Genomic DNA, 22010 nt, shown 5'->3' on the forward strand with positions numbered 1-22010 from the left:
GACTAAAAGGGTTGGCGGAGGGTTAGTGCCCCTCCCCGGAAAACAACTAACTAAAAAAACAAACAAGAATCCTCGGACAAGGACTGACCAAACGATGACGACCCAGGACCGGACAAAGGACTTGGTAATGAGTACATGGAATGTAAGAGGAGCGAATGATGAGGTGAAAGAGAGAGAGATTGTCCAGGTGCTTGAGGGTGCGAAAGTGGATGTATGTGGAATAACTGAAACAAAATGGAGAGGAGAAAGTGTGAGAGAATGGGAGTATGGATGGGGTATATGTGCAGGAGTAGATGAGAATGAGAAGGCAAAGGAAGGAGTGTGTATAGTTGTGAGTAAAAGATGGAAGAAGAGAATAAGACAGTATGGATCAGTTGGGTCAAGGATTGTGTGGGTAAAGTTGAAAGTTGGAATACAAATGTGGGCGATTGTGTGTGTGTATGCGCCAACGCAAGATCGTGCTAGAAGAGTGAGAGAAGAGTTCTGGACAAATGTGGAAATGTGCATGGAAAAGTTTGGAAGGAATGAGAGAGTGTTTTTGATTGGTGATATGAATGGTAAAGTTGGGAATGTGAAGGTGGATGGAATAGTTGGTGAGTGGGGTGTGCCTGCCGAGATAGATGAGAATGGGAGTGCGTTAGTGGACATTTGTGCTGGGAGGGTTGGTGATAGCCAATACCCTCTTCAGGCATAAAATGATCCACAGGTATACATGGCGAGTGATGAGAAGGGTGGGTGGTGAACTGAATGAAAGGAAGGCAATGATTGATTATGTGTGTGTGGATGAAAGGATGCGAAGATGTGTAAAGGATGCAAGAGTGTATAGAGGTTGGGGAGTGGACTTTCTGACCACTACTTGGTGGTGGCCAGAATTAGGATGCAAGTGAGATGGAGGAATAGAAGAAGGGAAAGACGAGAGGAAGGAGTAGTTGCAAGGAGAGTGGAAAGGTTACAAGAGGATGAGAAAAAGGCAGAGTATAAGAGAGAAGTGGAGGAACGATTGGGCAAATATGAATTGGAGCAGATGGGAGACGTGGAAGGTGTGTGTAAGATATTTACAGAAGAAATATGTGCAGCATGTGATGTGGTGTGTGGAAGGAAGAGAAGGCGGAGGGGGGTACAAGGAACAGCGTGGTGGACTGAAGAGGTGAAACAGGCTGTGGCACAAAAGAAGAAAGCATACAATGAATGGGTGAGAAATAGGGGCGTGGAAGAAGTTGAGAGGCGGAAGAGAGAGTTATATGTGGAAAGGAAGAGAGAAGTGAAAAGATTAGTAAGAGAGAGTAAGAAGAGAGTGGATGAGGAATTTGGAAGGAATTTGAGTGAAAGTGGAGGGACTGTAAGAAAATGTTCTGGAGAGAAGTGAAAAGAGTAAGACAGGGTGGAAGTGAAGTTAGCAGGGGAGTGAAAGATAAAAATGGTAGATTACTAGTGGAGAAGGGAGAAAAAGTGAGCAGATGGAGAGAACACTTTAAGGAATTGTTGAACGTAGAGGATGGAAGTAATGCAAGTATAAGTGGCTGGGGAATGGCTGGGAGAAGGAGGGAGGTGAGAAGACAGGAAGAAATCAGTAGGATAGAAGTTGTGGAAGCAATGAAGAAAGTTAAATCGGGGAAAGCCCCAGGAATTGATGGAGTGTGTGGTGAAATGCTGAAGCATGGGGGAGAGATAGTAGTAGAATGGATGTGGAAGATGTGCAGATTGGCCTGGGAGGAAGGTAGAGTCCCGGAGGATTGGAAGTCAGGTATAATTATTCCCTTGTACAAAGGAAAAGGGGAAAAAGAAGTGTGTGGTAATCATAGGGGCATTTGTCTTCTTAAGTATAATAGGAAAAGTGTATGGTAGGATACTTATAGACAAAGTTAGAGAAAGAACAGAGAAATTAGTTGGAGAAGAACAGGGAGGCTTTAGGAAGGGAAGAGGTTGTGTAGATCAGATATTCATTCTTAGATCTTTAGTGGAAAAGTTTCTAGAGAAGGGAAAGAAGTTGTATGCGGCTTTCATGGATTTGGAGAAAGCATATGACAGGGTGGATAGACAAGGATTGTGGAAAGTGTTAAGAATATATGGAGTAGATGGGAAGTTGTTGAATGCTGTGAAGAGTATGTACGATGGTGCGAAGGCTGCAGTGCGTGTGGATGGTGAACTAAGTGAATTTTCTCTTTGAAAGTTGGTTTGAAACAAGGATGTGTCATGTCTCCATGGTTGTTCAATCTGTACATGGATGGGGTAATAAAAGAGGTACAAGGTAGGGTAGTGGATGTTGGAGTGGCCCTGGTGAGAGAGGATAGTGTTTGGAAACTCCCTGTACTGTTGTTTGCAGATGATACTGTGTTGTTGAGTGAAGACGAAGGGGAGCTGCAAGGCTTGGTGGATGAGTTTGAGAGACTGTGTAAGAAACGGAACCTAAAGGTGAATGTAGGGAAGAGTAAAGTGATGGTCTTTGAGAGAGGTGAAGTTAGTGAATGTACAGCAAGGTTAGATGGTGAGGAATTGGAAAATGTGAGTACATTTAAGTATTTGGGTAGTGTGATGAGTAAGGATGGAGGTTTGGAGTGTGAAGTGCTTGAAAGGGTACAGCAGGGAAGAAAGGTTGCTGGTTCCTTGAAAGCAGTGATAAGAAACAGGGAAGTGAGCATGGAAGTGAAAAAGTTACTACATGACAGTATTGTGATACCAACTCTAACGTACGGAAGTGAAGCTTGGACATTGTTGGAAGGACACAAGTCAAGAGTGAGAGCAGTGGAAATGAGTTATTTAAGAGGAGCCTGTGGAGTCACGTGGAGAGACAGGCTGACGAATGAGGATATAAAGGAGCGTTGTGGTGTGGATGTGGATGTGATAGGAAGCGTTATGAGGAACACACTGAGGTGGTTTGGCCATGTGGAGAGGATGGAGGGCGAAAGACTGACGAAGAGAGTGTATGTGAGTGAGGTGGAGGGGGGAAGAGGGAGGGGGAGGCCGAGGATGAGATGGAGGGATGGGGTGGAGAGGTATATGAGAGAGGGGGGTGTGAGTTGGGAGCAGGGCAGTGAAATGGCGGGGGACAGGGCGACTTGGAGGCGATTTGTTTGTGGCCACCCCAAACGGGATTGAGGCGTCTGGCAATAGATAGATAGATAGTATTAACTTCTCCATTACTAGGATAAACTAGACACAGTGGTGTCAAAGGCACGCCCCATGGCACTATCACCGAGTCCTTTCCTAGCATCCTAGGCTTGACAGAGGTGGATGAGGCAAAAGTCCACGTGAGGCAGGAATAAAATCTGACGAGAAAAGTTAAAAAAAGGATCATCCTACACCTGCCAAAGTCACAGAGACAATTGAGGTATGGTTGGGTGGGCTGGTGGGACCCTCCCCCGAGCTTTAGTTGATAAGATAAAGTGGCGGCCACTTCCAACTGTGCCGGATAACAGTGCAGTTCCTACCGACTCCCAGCGCTGCCGCTTCACTGATTTTTTGACAGTTCCGATCACACTCGGCATTTAGGGGTCAATATATGTGAAGATCTACCCGTTTTGCTTAACCTGTACCACAATGGACAAAAAAATATATATATATATACTGCTCTACGTCAGACGATTTTGGATTTTTTTTCTGGCTAAATGGGCTAAGTACTTCAATAAGATCCCTGGCACTAATAAAAGTTATCAGCAAATCCAGAAAGTACGTTGAACCGTGTTATGTTGGTGCCACTCAACCTCTGAAATCTTCAAGATTACTCTGAGTGCAGAGTGGATGTGAACCTGTGAATACTCACTTGCCTCCCATGCTCCTAAATCAGTGTTGTAAACGTAGTGGAGTAATGTCTGAAGTTAGCAAGATACATTATTACCTTCCATTTTACTTCGGTTGCTTGCAATGACTTCTCAGTGATGCAGGACATAGATATACATCACCGGCGTTTTTGAAGGGGACGTAGATTTATGTCGCTAGCATCGTATGGGTTAAGTTTGGATATCGTAACCTACACACAGAGACTGGGAGTAATCAGGACTTGCTGTAAAATGGTGAAAAACAATAGTGCCTATTATAACCTGTGACTGATGTAAATATTTTTACATGTTATGATGCCTTCAAGCAATGTCTCTCGTATTTGTTGTGAATTAAATATTTGTACGTATTATTTTCTAAAACTGTAAAAAGAAGGTGAAAGATGAAGTGTCTAGCAACATATACAGTAATATATTTGGTAGGAAGGGTGAGAGGATGTCTATCATTTCATTGAGAAAATATTAAAAGGAGTCAAGCACATAAAGAAATATAAATTACAAATGACTAAATCTGAAAAGATTAATCCAGAAGGCCCTACCAGTACTTCAGGATTCAGTGTTGTCCATAACATACAATTGCTCTATGGCACTCATGGGATGGCTCTGATTCAGAAGGTGGCAACTTGCCATGAAACAAGAACATTCATTGGAAAAGTTTTGATATGTGACAACTGGCAATTTGGAAATCATGTGTTCACACCAAAAGTCTCGAGGCTTAATCTAAGAGTAAGGACAATGGAAAATGTTTAACAATAAAGCATAGAAAAGATTCAGTAGATGTTGCAATTAGGGACGATCCTTCCTTTTCTCAGAACTTTATTTAGTAGAACTTGCCTCTGTTCTACGTAAGTTACTCAGACTCTGCATACGTACTTCTTCATTTCCTAATTCATGGAAAGAAGCTAATACCCACCCATTTTCAAAGAAAAGAAGTTTCTCTGACCCCTGTGATTTCATACCTACAGCTGTTACTTCTTCTCCTGGTAAAGTATTTGAAATTGTAATGAATAATCACATTATTAAACATCTTGAATCTAGCAATTAGTGACAGACAGTATGGTTTTTGCCACGAAAGATCCACCATTGATACACTCAATCTCCTGACTCACACCATCTATAAATCAATTGACGAACATGGAGAAACTCTTGCAGCAGCCCTTGATATTTCTAAAGCTTTTGACAAAGTGTGGCACCATTCCCTACTATCCATACTCCCTCGGCATGGTCTAGCCTCCTTTGTTTCTCTGATTTCCTCATAATTATCTCATCAACAGGAAGATAAGAGTAAGAGTAGCTGATGTATACTCCAATTTCCACTCAATTAACCCACCGCATGCCAGCGGACTTGGACCCTCATGGAGCCATGGTGCTGGCCAATTTTCGACTTTTCTTTTTCTTTTCTTTTTTTTGCTAGATAGGTCAGAAATGGTGAGAAAATGGAGAATAACAATAAAAGTACTCACATAAGCCATTTAGGTTGATTTTGAGGTAATTTCTTCCTGAGCAGGCGGCTGAAACCTTCGGAATAACGCCCGTAGACTTCACCGCTACATAGCAAGAGGAGAAAGAAGCTCTACATTTTCTTCATCGGTAACTACAGTATGCTATTCGAGCCAAGGACACTCTTGTAGGGTGTACAGATGATACAGGAAGGCCTTGAGAGGCCTAGAGAGGAGCGGGAATATCCCAGCCGATTTTTTGGTGCCTAATCTGACTTTTCGAATTTTGGCAAGTATATCAAATCGCCAACATACATGTATATCGCTGGCACTGTCCGCGCACATAGGGGCTGAAGTACATGTACGTCTCTGGCACAGGACAGGTTAATACTGGCATGCCATAAGGATCAGTTCTGTCTCCAATCCTATTCCTAATACATATTAATGATCTCTTATCTTTCACCCATAATTCCATCCATTCATATGCAGATGACTCAACACTTCACAGTTCATTCACACCTAAACACCCACTCACAACTCAACATAGTCATCTCTATAAATCAAGACTTATCTAGGATCACTGAATGGAGACAAAATTGCCCTGTTTCATTGAACCCGTGGGTTGCGAGCCACAGCTCAGGCTGGGTAGCATCGTGTTGAGAGCCACAGCTCAGACTGGGTAGCATCGTGTTGCGAGCCACAGCTCAGGCTGTGCTGTCCGTGCATCACCGCTAACTACTCCCTTCCTATGCAAACTTACTTATGGCGCTACGCAAAGATGGAGAAAGAGAGAGAGAGATATCTTTCCTTTCACCAGGTGATGGCATGGATGTTTATCTTCAAGTTTATAATAAACGAAAATATTTTTTTGGGTTTTCTATTCATTTTTCACTACTCCCCTACGTAAACTGAAACATGGCCCTAGGCAAAGATGGAGAGATTATTTTCTTTTCACCAGATGATACCCTGGATGTTTGTCTTCAAGCTTATAATAAACTATCTATCAATCTGTCTATAGCCCGACGCCCTAATCCCGCAAAGGGTGGCCGCAGACAAAACGCCTCCAAGTCGCTCTGTCACCCACCATTTGACTACCCTCCCTCCAACTCACCCCCCCCTCCCTCATATACCTCTCAACTTCATCCCTCAACCTCATCCTCGGTCTACCTTTCCCTTTCCCTCCATCCACCTCACCTATATACACCCTCTTAGTCAGTCTTTTATTCTCCATTCTCTCCACATGTCCAAACCACCTCAGTGTATTTCTCCTAATCTTCTCAACCACATACACATCCACCCCACAACGTTCCTTCACTTCTTCATTCGTCAATCTGTCCCTCCATGTCACTCCACATGCTCCTCTCAAGTAACTCATTTCCACTGCTCTCACTCTTGACTTGTTCCCCTCTTGCAAGGTCCATGCCTTGCTTCCATACGTCAGGGTAGGGATCACAATACTATCATGCAGTGACTTCTTAACTTCCATACTCACCTCCCTATTTCTCATCACTGCTTTCAGTGAACCAACAACCTTCCTTCCCTGCTGTACCCTTTAACGCACTTCATCCCCCAAAGTTCCATCCTTACTCATCACACTACCCATGTACTTGAATGCACTCACATTCTCCATATCCTCACCATCCAACCTCACTTTACGTTCTGTGACTTCATTCCTCTCAAACACCATAACTTTACTTTTGTTTACATTAAATTTCAGCTTCCTCCTCCTACACACTGTTCCAAATTCATTCACCAAACCTTGCAACTCCCATTCATCTTCACGCAACAATACTGTGTCATTAGCAAACGGCAACACCGGAATCTTCCAAATCTCACCCTCATTCATTAGAGCCACCCCCACATCCACTGCCCTACCTTGCACCTCCTTCACAACCCCATCCATGTATATATTAAACAACCATGGAGACATCACACAACCCTCTTTCAGTCCCACATTGAGATAAAAAAACTCACTCAGCTCACCATCCACTCGCACCATAGCCCTAGCTCCTTTGTACATACTCTACACAGCATTCAACAATTTCCCGTCCACCCCATATATTCTTAATACCATCCACATACCTTGCCTATCTACTCTGTCATAAGCTTTCTCCAAGTCCATGAAGGTAGCATACACTTTCTTTCCCTTCTCTTGATGCTTCTCCACTAAACATCTTAGAACAAATATCTGATCTACACACCCTTTTCCCTTCCTAAATTCCCCTTGTTCCCCAGCTAGCTCCTCTGTCATATGCCTAACCCTATCAATGAGTATTCTACCACATATTTTACCAGTCACACTAAGAAGGCATATACCCCTATGGTTACCACATACTTCTCTCTCCCCTTTTCCTTTATATAAAGGAACAATTATACCTGATTTCCAGTCCTCTGGAACCCTTCCCTCTTCCCAAGCCAATCTACACAACTTCCATATCCACTCCACAACAATCTCACCCCCATACCTCAGCATTTCACCACACACTCCATCAATTCCTGGGGCCTTTCCCATCTTGATCTTCATTGCTTCCACTACTTCTGCCCTACTGATCTCTTCCCCCCTCCTCTCATCTCTTCTTCTCCCAGCCATTCCCCAACCATTTATACTCGCATTGCTCTCACTCTCTACATTCAACAAATCCTCAAAGTGCTCCTTCCATCTCCTCAATTTCTCTCTCTTCTCCACCAACAATCTATTATTCCTATCTTTCACTCCCCTACTATATCCTCTTTCACACTGCTTTACTTTCTTTACCTCCTTCCAAAACAATTTCTTACTCTCCCTCCATTTCACACTCAGATTCCTCCCAAACTCTTCATCCACTTTCTTCTTACTCTCCTTCACCAGTCTCTTCACCTCCCTTCTCCTGCTCACATATACCTATCTCTTCTCTCTCTCTCATCTTCTCCCCTACCTCTACTCGTTAACCATTCACTATATGCCTTCTTCTTTTGTTTTACAGGTCGTTTCACCTCATCATTCCACGATGCTGTCCCTGCACACCCTTGCAAACCACCTCACACGCTGCGCCTATCTCTTTCGTGAATATCTTACATAGGTCTTCCATCCCTTCCATCTGCACTATAGTCGTTCTATTTTATGAAGGCAGTTTGGGTGGGATGCTCTGGGACCTCACACTGTTAGCTCTGTTGTCACATCGCCGCCGACACACGTGTAATTATTTGTGTTCACCTCTCTCTCTCTCTCTCTCTCTCTCTCTCTCTCTCTCACTCTCCTATTTTAAGCTAGTAACTACTTATAAATGAATTTTAAACACTCTGTATAGATGTAATTCAATAAAAAAGCTGTAGTATAGTATAAATCTCATAAGACTTGTCAGGGTTGCCTTTGAGACGTTGTCTAGTGGTGACACGAGGGACAGCCCTGCGTGTGTGGGTCATACTCGGTCAGTCTCCCGCCATGGAAGCTATTTAAAAAAAAAAAAAAAAAACGCACCTACAGACTTTTACCTCAGGGGTGGTGTGGAAAAAAAGTCGAAAACAAGAGAAAAAATTAAGAAAATACAATTAGTAGTAGTTAATATATAATATGAGAGAAAGAGAGAGAGAGAGAGAGAGAGCGCACGTGTGTAGCGACGATGTGGCAACAGAGCTAACAGAGTGAGGTCCCAGAGGGCCCGACCCAAACTGCCTTGATAAAATAGAACGACTGTAGCTCATACCTTCCCAATCTTTCTTCCACTATACTTTTATACTCTGCCATTTTCTCACTATCTTGCAAATTCTCCACTCTTCTCACAGGAGTTGTTTCCTCCTGTCTTCCCCTTCGTCTCCTTAACCATTTTCTTTGCAGCTTTATCTTGGCCATCACTAAGTGATGGTCCGAGATTCCATTCTCCCACGCTCTCCACACTCTTGCATCCAACACTTGTCTTCTCATTGGCTCATCCACACACACGTAGTCTATCATTGCCTTTCGTTCAACAAGTTCACCATCCATCCTCCTCATTACTCTCCATGTATACCTGTGGATCATCTTATGCCGAAAGTAGGTGTTGGCTATTGTCAACCCCTTACCAGCACAGATGTCCACCAAAGCGCTACCAAAACAAAAACTAAAAAAAGACAAATCTTCATTTTTTGCGCACCACGGGGTGGGATAAGAAAAGGTAATTGCACAATCCACGGGTTAATGCTAGTAAAAACAAGTTTATACAATTTACAAATAAACACATAATGACAGTTTCCTATAGTATCTTGAATTTAACTAATATTCCTATCTCCAAAAGCAATGAAGTTCCTTGTGTTTCACTTAACAATGCCCTCAGCTGGACCTCTCATGTCAGATCACTTGCTAAAACCGTCTAAAATACTTTGGATAATTGTGAAGTGTTTGTAGCTTCTTCACTGATATACAGCTAGCTATAGTTTAGAAGAGTCATGTGTGCTCTGAGCTTGAATATTGCTCACCCTTGTGGAATGGATGTGGAGAGGTTGAAGTAAACAACAAGACAAAAAAAAAAAAAAATGATAGAATTATTAATGACCTTGCTAATACAAATAAACTACCTTCCCTACAGGTAAGAAGGAATGTTGTCTCTCTTGCACTATTTTACAGATACTATCATGGCCAATGCTCTGACGAAGTTGCATCCATTATGTCACCTCTTCCTGCCTTCCCCTGTGCTACAAAGGCATCTACTAGCACTCATGACTCAAATGTCACACTGCCATATTGCAGAACTTTCGCCCAGTTATTGCAAGAACTGGATCTCTTTGGAGCTCGCGTCCCCAGAGTTGTTTCCCCTAAATTTCATCCTACAGTTGTTCAAGTCCAACTGTTTTTATTTTTTTTCTGAATGGACACCAGTATTCTAGTTAATGGATTTTTTTGTAGTCATTATTATACCTTTCTTTGTTTTGTTATTTTAAAAAATCACATTCCTTCATCACCCGAGGCAACATCTCCACACTTAGAACAACACATCTATTTTTTCTTTGACTCCTCAGATGACATTTTAGTCTATTACAAAATACAGACCAGCGGGTAAAGCAAAATGCAAAAATCAAACAAGAAATCATGGGACTTCATGTTATATAGAGAATGAGAGGGAAAGAGAGGGAGTGTGTCTGGTGATATGCAAGAAGTGGAAGGAGAATATAAGAGAATATGGAACAGTGGGTGCAAAGATTGTATGGGTGAGGATGAAAGTAGGTATACAAGCTGGGGGATTGTATGTGCGTATGCGCTAACAGAGGACCGAGTGGCAAGAGTGAAAGATGAGTTTTGGGCGAGTGTACAAGCATGTATTGACAAATTTGAGAGGAGCGTGAGAGTGCTTTTGATTGGAGACATGAATGGTAAAGTTGAGAATGTACGAATGGATGCAGTGGTTGGTCAGTGGGGTGTGCTAGCCGAAGTAGATGGGAATGGTAGTACTTTAGTGGACATCTGTGCTAGTAAGGGATTGGCGTTAGCTAACACCTACTTTCAGCATAAGATGATCTACAGGTATACAGTATATGGAGAGTAATGAGGAGGATGGATGATGAACTTGTTGAATGAAAGGCAATGATAGACTATGTGTGTGTGGATGAACGAATGAGAAGACAAGTGTTGGATGCAAGAGTGTGGAGAGGGTGGGGGAATAGAGTCTCGGACCATCATTTAGTGATGGACAAGGTAAAGCTGCAAAGAAAATGGTTGAAGAGACGAAGGGGAGGACAGGAGAAAACAGCTCCTGTGAGAAGAGCGAAGCTGCAAGATAGTGAGAAAATGGCAGAGTATATGAGCATAGTGGAAGAAAGATTGGGAAGGTATGAGTTAGAGCAGATGGATGGGGTGGAAGACGTATGTTAGATATTCATGGAAGAGATAGGCGCAGCATGTGAGGTGGTTTATGGAGTGAGGAGGAAATGCAAGAGTGTGCAAGGGACAGCATGGTGGAATGATGAGGTGAAACGAGCTGAGGAACAAAAGAAGAAGGTATATAGTGAATGGCTAGCGAGTAGAGGTAGGGGAGATGAGAGAGAGAAGGCATATGTGAGCACGAACATGGAGGTGAAGAGACTGGTGAAGGAGAGTAAGAAGAAAGTGGATGAAGAGTTTGGGAGGAATCTGATTGTGAAATGGAGGGAGAGTAAGAAATTGTTTTGGAAGGAGGTAAAGAAAGTAAGGCAGTGCGAAGGGGGAAATAGTAGGGGAGTGAAAGATAGGAATAATAGATTGTTGGTGGAGAAGAGAGAGAAATTGAGGAGATGGAAGGAGCACTTTGAGGATTTGTTGAATGTAGAGAGTGAGAGCAGTGTGAGTATAAGTGGCTGGGGAATGGCTGGGAGAAGAAGAGATGAGTGGAGGGGGGAAGAGATCAGTAGGGCAGAAGTAGTGGAAGCAATGAAGAAGATCAAGATGGGAAAGGCCCCAGGAATTGATGCAGTGTGTGGTGAAATGCTGAGGTATGGAGGTGAGATTGTTGTGGAGTGGATATGGAAGTTGTGTGGATTGGCTTGGGAAGAGGGAAGGGTTCCAGAGGACTGGAAATCAGGTATAATTGTTCCTTTATACAAAGGAAAAAGGGGGAGAGAAGTATGTGGTAACCATAGGGGTATTTGCCTTCTTAGTGTGACTGGTAAAATATGTGGTAGAATACTCATTGATAGGGTTAGGCATATGACAGAGGAGCTAGTTGGAGAAGAACAAGGGGGATTTAGGAAGTGAAAAAGGTGTGTAGATCAGATATTTGTTCTAAGGTGTTTTGTGCAGAAGTATCTAGAGAAGGGAAAGAAAGTGTATGCTGCCTTCATGGACTTGAAGAAAGCTTATGACAGAATAGATAGGCAAGGTATGTGGAAGGTATTAAGAATATATGGAGTGGAGGGGAAATTACTGAGTACTGTGAGGAGTATTTACGAAGGAGCTAGGGCTATGGTGCGAGTGGATGGTGAACCGAGTTCTTTTGTCTCAATGTGGGACTGAAAGAGGGTTGTGTGATGTCTCCATGGTTGTTTAATATATACATGGATGGGGTTGTGAAGGAGGTGCAAGGTAGGGCAGTGGATGTGGGGGTGGCTCTAATGAACGAGGGTGAGATTTGGAAGATTCCGGTGTTGCTGTTTGCTGATGATACAGTATTGTTGCGTGAAGATGAATGGGAGTTGCATAATTTGGTAAATGAATTTGGGACAGTGTGTAGGAAGAGGAATCTGAAAGTTAATATAAACAAGAGTAAAGTTATGGTGTTTGAGAGGAATGAAGTCACAGAATGTACAGTGAGGTTGGATGGTGAGGGTATGGAGAATGTGAGTGATTCAAGTACTTAGGTTGTGTGATGAGTAAGGATGGAACGTTGGGGCATGAAGTGCGTGAAAGGGTACAGCAGGGAAGGAAGGTTGTTGGTTCACTGAAAGCAATGATGAGAAATAGGGAGGTGAGTATGGAAGTTAAGAAGTCACTGCATGATAGTATTGTGATCCCTACCCTGATGTATGGAAGCGAGGCATGGACCTTGCAAGAGGGAAACAAGTCAAGAGTGAGAGCAGTGGAAATGAGTTACTTGAGAGGAGCATGTGGAGTGACATGGAGGGACAGATTGACAATTGTTGTAGGGTGGATGTGGATGTGGTTGAGAAGATAAAGAGAAATACACTGAGGTGGTTTGGACATGTGGAGAGAATGGAGAATGAAAGACTGACTAAGAGGGTGTATGTAGGTGAGGTGGAGGGAGGGATAGGGAGGGGTAAACCGAGGATGAGGTGGAGGGATGGAGTTGAGAGGTATATGAGGGAGGGGGGAGTGAGTTGGGGGGAGGGTAGTCAAATGGTGGGTGACAGAGCGACTAGGAGGCATTTTGTCCGAGGCCACCCTTTGCGGGATTAGGGCATCTGGCTATATACAGATAGATAAAGACAAATGCCAGCTGTTGCATGGAACAGGCAACGCAGGCTCATTCAGATAGTTGAAAAGTTCACTGTCTTGAGGTTGGGGGACGAACACAAAGTTTTTCCTTTGATCATAAGTAGATTTGGGTCTGCAAGAATGAGTTTTTTTTTTTTTTCATAAATAACAGAACGGAGGAAGGAAAAACATATGGGTAAAAAAAAAATAATAATCCATACACCAGATTACTGGTGTCTTCTGTTCATAAAATATCTGTAACAGTTAGACTTGAACAGTTGTGGGTTGAAATTTGGAGGAAAACAACTCTGGGGAAGCGAGTTCCAGAGAGATGCAGTTCGGGGAATGAAAGAATTTTGATAGGCAGAAGTTCTGTAATATGGTTGAGTGATATTCCAGTCATGAGCGCTACCAGATGCCCGTGTAGCACGAGGGAAGGCATGGAGAGGTGGCACCATGGACGCAACTTCGTCTGAGTATTTGCCAAAAAAATATCTGTAAAATAATGCAAGGGAGGCAACATTCCTTCTTACTTGCAGGGGAGGTAGTTTATATGTAATGGCAGGGTTGTTAATGATTCTAACAGCTTTATTCTGAATTTTGTCTAGTTGTCTTAATGCAACCTTTCCACAACCATTCGACAAGGGTGAGCAATATTCAAGCTGAGAGCGCACATGACTCTTATAAATTATAGCTAACTGCTCATCGGCGAAGAAGTTACGGACTCTGTACAATAATCCAAGTTTCTTTGAGGCGGTTTTAGCAAGTGATCTGACATGAGAGGTCCAGCTGAGGGCACTGTTAAGTGAGACACCAAGAATTTCAATACTTTTGGAGATGGGAATATTAGTAGCACTGAAGGTAATGTACGAATCTGGCAATATCTGTCTACTAGTAAACTGTATATATTTAGTTTTACTAGCATTAAAAGAGACAAGGTTGTTTTGTCCCCATTCACTGATTGTAGATAGATCTTGATTTATGGAGATGGCTGTACTGAGTTGAGAGGTAGAGATATTAGACTTTGTAAATGGATGTCTGAGTGTGAATGAATTATGTAGTGTTGAGTCATCTGCATATGAGTGAATGGGATTGTGAGTGACAGATAAGAGATCATGAATATGAACCAGAAATAGGGTTGGCGCCAGAACTGATCCCTGCGGCACGCCGGTGTTAATTGAGTGGAAATTCGAATATACATCATCTACTTTTACTCTTATTTTCCTGTCACTAAGATGAGAAGAAATCAAAGGAACAAATGACGTTAGTCCATAGCAAGGGAGTTTGGACAGCAGGGAACGGTGCCATACTCTGTCGAAAGCTTTAGAGATATCAAGAGCTACTGCATGAGTTTCTCCAAAAAGATCAATTGATTTATGGATGGTATGAGTTAAGAGATTGAGTATGTCAATGGTGGATCTTTCGTGGCGAAAACCGTATTGTCTATCACTAATTAAGTTGTTGGATTCAAGATGTTTAACAATATGCTTATTAATTAAAGTTTCAAATACCTTACCAAGAGAAGATGTGACAGCTATTGGTCTGTAATTGGAGGGATCAGACGAACTTCCTTTCTTCGGAACTGGGTGGATATTGGCTTCTTTCCATGAATTTGGGAATAAAGAAGTACGTATGCATAGTCTGAATAATTTAGCTAGGACAGAGGCAAGTTCAGGGGAACACTTTTTCAAAACAATTGGCGGAATTCCATCTGGGTCTGGAGATTGGTTGGTAGGTAAATTGTCTAGGATGGATTTTACGTATCTTGTCTGTATTTTAAGTGAGGCAATTTAGGGAGAATCAAGTTCCAGTACTGAGACATTCTGGCTGGTATCATCTATGGTAGAGTTTCTGGCAAAGGTACTAGCAAAGGTATCTGCTTTCCCACGTGGGTCATTTGTAATATTGCCATCTGAAGATTTTAGTGGGGGAATGGAAGATAACTTGTTAAAGTTATTATTGAAAGAATTAAAAGTTGACCAGAATATTCTATTGTCATTAGGGTTGTTAAGTAGTTTTGACGCTTGCTTTTGAAGAAAGTTTGATTTAGATAGATTTAATACAGCTTTTGCATGATTTCTAGCAATTTTAATTTGGGAGAGTGATTCAATGTTTTTTATTTTAAGTAAGAGTTATAGCCTAATGACTTTTGGGCTGTTGCTCTGGCACAATTGCCATCAAACCATTTTGGAGAGTTTGATCTTTTAGTGAATTGTTGACTTGGTATGAATAAATCCATATCAGCTAGTATTAAGTCGCAAATGTGGGACTGGGTAGAACTGGGATCACTAGAGAAGAAAGACTGCCATGGAACATCAGCAAGATAATTTCTAAATCCATCCCAATCTGCCCTGTCAAAGTGCCATCTGGTCACCCTGACAGGTTCAGAATGGGGAGGTGTAGGAGGGTTAACTAATGAGGCTTTGATGAGATTGTGGTCAGAGGATCCAAGTGGTGACAGTACCTCTATCCTGTATTGATCTGGATTATTTGTCAAGAATAAATCCAAGAGACGGGCATTATGGTCAGGATTATCAGGTATTCTGGTTGGTTGCTTTACCAACTGGGTGAGATTAAACGATTCCGCAAACAGCTCACATTCTAGACCAGCGTCGTCAGTCCAGGCAGAATGCAATAACCATTCAACATTGCGTATGTTAAAATCACCCAAAATGGTAATTTCATTGCCAAGGGCAAGGTCAAGGTTACTCAACTGAGTGGATATGGAATCAAATACACTGGGTTCCGAAGAAGCATTGGGGGAACGATAAACTACACAGATATATTTGGTAATGTTTTGGCAATTTAATTTATATAATGAGTAATCAAAACTGGATGAAGTGAAGCTTAAAATAGTGTCAACTGCATATTGGGATTTAATATAATAACAGGTGCCGCCCTTGTTATGAAAGTTTGTAAGGAGATGGTAACCGGGAAAACAAAATGGAGATATATCGGTAGAGGGTGAGATTTGTGGTTCTGTGAGGAAAAGGGCCAAAGGGGATATGGACTGAAGGAAAAAATGAACCGAGTTTAAATTTGTGGTAAGGCCGCGGATGTTGGTAAAGAATAAGGCTGCACCATCACCTCTTCGCCGACGAGCATTCCCGGAAATAGCAACAGTCGCTGCCGGCACAGTCGATTGATGGCGACCGGGAGGACCCTGTGCCTCCAGCCCTACCCTGCCGGTGGTGGCAATCCGAGGTACCACCTCATTTGATAGTAAGATTGCAGCGGCCATTACTAAAGATGTGAATAGAAGGTGTGATATGTTATGCTCATGTAGTGTGGTGTAGACAGTTGAAGGTAGAGGTATTATGGAAGCATGCTGGCCTACTCTCTGTGTAAATGAATGCACTGAAAATGTTCAGAAAAGGGAGATGGTCAGGATCAAGTCCTGAGGGCTGGTAAAACGGGAGCTCCAGCTCTCCCTATCACCAGCTTGCCATCAACCTCGGGAGTACTGCCCTGTTCGACTGGTGCTATCTATCTATCTATCTATCTATATATGTATATATTATGCGAGTAAGAAAGAACCAAAGGCTGATACTGCATGAAAGTTCCATCCAAGAAAAAATTCAAGATTCATTCATTTCAAGATACCTGGACACACTACGTTTGAAAGACTGGAGATCATAGGCAGTAGGAAATACAGACGATGACAGTTCCAGAGCTGACTTGTTGCATAAATGAAGGACTGGGAGTAACGGTTAACTCTTGAATTAGAAAGCTGGACAGCCAAGGGAATTGTTGCTAGACGGGTGCTATGTGCCTGTCGTAGAGGTGGAGGGATGCAAGCAGACAGATCAGAGGAGCAGTGACCATTGAAGTAGTCATAGAAAAGATATAAAGAGGCAACAGTGCAGCGAAGAGACAAAGGTTAAAGGGAGCCAGGAAGAGGAGAGTTAATGAGATGAATAGCCTTTGACTCCACCCTACTGAGAAGAGCTGCGTGTGGGGGGCCTTCCCACACATGAGAGTTGTACTCTAAACAGGGGCGAATAAAACCCATGTATAAAGTCAACAACTGTGCAGGAGTAAAGAAGGCACAGAGTCGGCTTAGCACACCTATTCTCTTGGAATCAGATTTTACAAGAGAAGCAATATGATCTTTCCAAGATAAGTCCTGTATGAATGAAACCCCAAGCATATTCAAGGATGATGCCGGATTGAGCTGGATATTATTAAACATTAGTGGGTACTCCTGTGGAAGATTTTGATGGGTTGATAGGTGTAAAAACTGAGCCTTTGATGCATTAAAAACAATAAGATTATTTTTACGCCAGTCAGAGATACGAGCCAAGTCAGACATTAGGTATGCCATACCCTCATTCCTTGTTTGTTGAAGTAACTGCTGAGATGGACATTGCAGGAACCAAATCGAAAGGTGAAGAGTGGACTCATCAGCGTACGAGTGGATAGGATTAGATGTATGTACAGCTTAGAAGATCATTGATGAATAAAAGGAAGAGAGCTGGTGATAGGACAGAGTCCTGAGGAACACCACTGTTGATAGATCTAGGAGAAGAACGATGGCCGTCTACAACAGCAGCTACAGAACGACCAGAAAGGAAGCTATAGATGAAGGCACAGATAGAAGGATAGAAACCGTAAGAGAGCATTTTGGAAATTAAAGATCTATGCCAGACTCGATGAAAAGCCTTTGAGATCTCAAGTGCAATGGCAAAGCTTTCGCCAAAGTTCCGAAACGAGGATGAGTAGGAGTCTGAAAGGTAGATGAGAAGATCGCCAGTAGAGCCCCCCTGACGGAACTCATACTGACGATCAGAAAGAAGGTTGTGATAGAAAAGATGTTTTAAAATTTTTCTGTTAAGAATTGACTCTGAAACTTTTGAGACACAGGATGTTAAAGCAATTGGACGATAGTTAGAGGTTTGGGAATGGTCACTCTTCTTTGGGACTGGCTGAATGAGAGCAAACTTCCAGCAAGAAGGAAAGGTACAAGTTGATAGACAAAGTTGAAAGAGTTTACCTAGGCAGGGTATAGGCACAGAAGCACAATTCTTGAGGACAACAGGAGGGACTCCATCAGGCCCATATGCCTTCTTAGTATTGAGGACATCAACAGAAGAAACTTTAGTGTCAGCCATGAGGAATTCAGAGGGGGGGAAGTGATGGAGGAACAGCACCGGAATCGTCTAAGGTGGAATTGGAGGAGAAAGCCTGAGCAAGCGGATCCGCTTTATCAGTAGAAGAAATGGCTACAGGGCCATTAGAGTAGAAAAGAGGAGGGAAGGATGATGAGGTAAAATTGTTATGAAGGTTTTTGGCAAGGTGCCAGAACGAGCGGGAAGAATTCGAGTTAGAATGTTGAGAGCATTTAGTATGAATGAAATTAATATTAGCAGACTGAAGAACAGACTTAGCACGATTCCGGGCAGAAACATAAAAAAGATGTGATTCAGGGATGGATTGGCTCCGGTACCTTTTATAGGCCCTCTCCTTGTTGTGGACAGCATTAGAACAAGCATAATTAAACCAAGACTTGCATTAGTCAAAGGATATGAGAAAGGAATGTATGCTTCCATGCCCGAAAGAATGACCTCCGTAATGCGCAAGGCACACTCAGATGGCTCCCGGTCATGGAAGCAATAATCATTCCAGGGAAAATCAAAGAAGTACTGCCTGAGGGCCTCCCAATCCTCAGCTCCAAAGTGCCACAGACGACGTTTCTTTGGGGAGTCGACAGGCCATAGTGGAGCAATAGGACAGGTTAAAGTAACAAGGTTATGATTGGAGGAGCCCAACAGAGAGAAAGGATTAACAGTGTAAGCAGAAGGATTAGTTGTAAGGAAGAGGTCAAGTATGTTGAAGCCCTCTCCAAGACGGTCAGGGATACGGGTAGGGTGCTGTACAAGCTGCTCTAGGTCATTAAGGATAGAAAAGATGTAGGCTTGTTCACCAGGTGGATCAGTGACAGGAGAGGAGAGCCAAAGGTGGTGGTGAACATTGAAATCTCCTAGAATGGAGATTTCAGTGAAAGGAGAAATGGATAGCATGTGTTCCATTGTGGAAGTAAGATAGTCAAAGAATTTTTTATAGTCAGTAGAATTAGGAGATAAGCAAACAGCGCACATAGAGTTAGTCACAGAATGACAGGAGAGCTGAAGCCAGAGAGCAGACAATTAAGAAGAATCAAGTTCAGGAACACGAGAGCAAGATATGTCGTTGCGTACATATACGCAACATCCACCTTTGGCTTTGAAATGAGTATAGAGAAAGTAGGAGGATACAGAAAATATATATATATATATATATATATATATATATATATATATATATATATACAGTATATCTTCGCAGCACTGTTACATCTTTACCTCCTTTCTGTCACTAATTCAATGGTCACTGCTCCTGTGAACTGTCTGCTTGCATCCCACCACCTCTACGATGAGCGTGTAGCACCCGTCTAGCAACAAACATTCATCCCTTTTCTGTCCAGCCCTCAAATGCAAGAGTTAACCGTTACTCCCAGTCCTCCTTCATTTATGCAACAGGTCAGCTCTGGAACTGTCTCCCTCTGTCTGTATTTCCTACTTCCTATGATCTCCAGTCTTTCAAACACAGTGTGTCCAGGCATCTCGAAATGAAAGGATCTTGAATTTGGCTCTTTTTTTTTTTCTTGTAAAGAACATTTTGTGGGCTCCTGAGATTTGGTTTCTTCTTCCCTGCATATATATATATATATATATATATATATATATATATATATATATATATAAAGGTTAATGTAGGGAAGAGTAAAGTTATGGTCTTCGAGAGAGGTGAAGCCAGTGAAAGTACAGTGATGTTGGATGATGACGAAATGGAAAATGTGAGTGCGTTTAAGTACTTGGGCAGTGTGATGAGTAAGGATGGAAGTTCCGAGGGTGAAATGTTTGAAAGGGTACAACAAGGAAAGAAGGTTGCTGGTTCCTTGAAAGCAGTGGTAAGAATCAGGGAAGTGAGCATGGAAGTGAAAAAGTTATTACATGACAGTATTGTGATACCAGCTCTGACGTATGAAAGTGAAGCCTAGACGTTGCTGGAAGGACACAAGTCAAAAGTGAGAGCAGTGGAAATGAGTTATTTGAGAGGAGCCTGTGGAGTCTCATGGAGAGACTGACAAATGAGGATGTGAAGGAGCGTTGTGGTGTGGATGTGGATGTGATAGGAAGCATTAGGAAAAACACAGTGAGGAGGTTTGGCCATGTGGAGAGGATGGAGAGCGAGAAACTGACAAGGAGAGTGTATGTGAGAGAGGTGGAGGGGGAGAGAGGGAGGGGAAGACCAAGGATGAGATGGAGGGATGGAGTAGAGAGGTATATAAGAGAGATGGGTGAGCTTGGAAGAGGGCAGTGAAATGCCAGGGGACCGGGTGACATGGAGGCGATTTGTTAGTGGTCAGTCCTTACAGGATTAAGGCGTTTAGCAGTAGATAGATAGATAATAGATAGATTGGTATACTGCTTCGAAAAAAAAAAATGTTCATAAGTTGTTTTCAGCAACTTTGTTAACCGATCCCGCTTCATGAGGAAAGTATCCTATGGAAGTTTCAGTCCATTCCTCAAAGGTTTAGGGGTTTTGCAATGGGTGTAACGTTTTTGTATATATATATATATATATATATATATATATATATATATATATATATATATACATCTCATGTCATCAGCCATTTGAGTGCCCACTGCAGGACCGGCCTATCCCTACCGAAGTGGGGACGATACAGCCAATGTATCTCTACCAAGTGGCTTAGACTGTCTTTTAGAGATTGTACATAGGGTGAGAAGTGCTTTTAAGTCTAATTGTAGTGTTGGAGTGGCTTTGGGTGTGTGTGTAGTCTGTGAATCAAGTGTAATCAGCCCGCGCAAGCCGACTGGGTGCAAGCATACTTTATAGTATGCGACACTGGTTCAACCACAGCACCCCTTGTGTCCGCCAAAGCAGTACGTGGCCAGAAGAATGCTCCCAAAGTTTATTACCCTGGCGGGGCGCGAACCCTCGTTCTTCAGTGTACGAACACGCACACTTTACCACTGTACCACATAGGCTCCATATATATATATATATATATATATATATATATATATATATATATATATATATATATATATATATATATATATATATATATATATATATATATATATATATATATATATATATATATATATATATATATGTGTGTGTGTGTGTGTGTGTGTGTGTGTGTGACTAATAACTTGACAAGCATATATTTTCATTAGGAAAAATTAACCATGTATGTTTCCTCATGTATAATTATTCACACATATATTTCACACATCTCTGTTTATGGGTATATCATCTATTCTACATAACTTCACAAAACTGTATTATACCCTGCTGGCCTACTCTAGCAAGTCCCCCTTAATTAGCTGTTTTCAGATGTAGTCGGCAGTGCTCGTTCATTACCTGGAGCATGCACTGCATCTGATACTACTTTCTTAACCTTCCTGAGCTCATGAATTCTGTGATCATCGAAACGCCACGTTCAGCAGTATCGTTGATTACCATGGGGCTATCAACACATGCCTTTACAGTCATGTAAGAGTTTAATTCTGAGCATTGCTCTGGATCATCCGATAGGAATTCAGAGCCAATTAACAGTATGATGAATATTTCCTTGATCTTGGTGATGAACAGCTCCAAAAGGGTTTTTCCAGTTGCATCTACAGAAGCAACATGGTGGCAAGGTTTGTCTTGACTCCGCAGTGTTCCCATATTGGCAACCATATTCCATTTGTCATCAAAAGAAACACCTTTGTCAAAAATTGACAAGCCACCTGTCATTTCCGACAAGTACCATAGTTATGTTTCAAACACCTTGATGGCTGCACCTCTGATGATAGCAATCTGTTGAAGTGGAAGTTTCTGCAATAAAGTAAGGTTCATACATGGAGCAGCAGAAGGTCTGTCAAC

This window comes from Coenobita brevimanus, chromosome 4, assembly GCF_032717465.1.
Source record: "Coenobita brevimanus isolate Jiangsu-jjx chromosome 4, ASM3271746v2, whole genome shotgun sequence".
NCBI lineage: Eukaryota > Metazoa > Arthropoda > Malacostraca > Decapoda > Coenobitidae > Coenobita > Coenobita brevimanus.